Source organism: Peromyscus leucopus, chromosome X (genome assembly GCF_004664715.2).
Source record: "Peromyscus leucopus breed LL Stock chromosome X, UCI_PerLeu_2.1, whole genome shotgun sequence".
NCBI lineage: Eukaryota > Metazoa > Chordata > Mammalia > Rodentia > Cricetidae > Peromyscus > Peromyscus leucopus.
The window spans coordinates 118,960,735-118,961,371 of NC_051083.1; positions in this window are offsets into that span (position 1 = coordinate 118,960,735).

The window sequence follows — 637 nt, forward strand, 5'->3', positions numbered from 1 at the left end:
TCTAAACCTAATCACGTCCCCAAGTCCTGTCACATGGGGATCAGGGCTTCCATCCATCAAGGTCCTATCACACAACAGACCTATGTGGTAATTCCTGTTTCAAGAAAAGCACTTAGTCACTGTCTAGAGTACAGGTAAGCTGGTGAACAGCACATGGGAGACAATGCAAGGAAACTGTGAACCTGCTATTAGAAGTCCTAGACTAGGGACTGGAGAGATGGCTCAGAGGTTAAGAGCACTGGCTGTTCTTCCAGAGGTCCTGAGTTCAATTCCCAGCAACCACATGGTGGCTCACAACCATCCATAATGAGATATGGTGCCCTCTTCTGGCCTGCAGGGATATGTGCAGACAGAACATTGTATACATAATAAATTTAAATAATAAATCCCAAAATATATATATTAAAAAAACAAAGAAGTCCTAGCTAAAAAATATAGGAGAAAGATAGATAATACACAGTAATACTAAAAAAGATACGAAAAAAACATAAAAAAGAAGATTGAATAACAAGTTACGGGTAATAGGAGTGATAGACAAAAATAGAGAGAAGAGATATAATAGGGGATAAATAGAAGTAGAGGATATAAAGAGAGATTGCGATATGAGACTAAGGGAAAGGAAAGGAAAAAAGCGGAA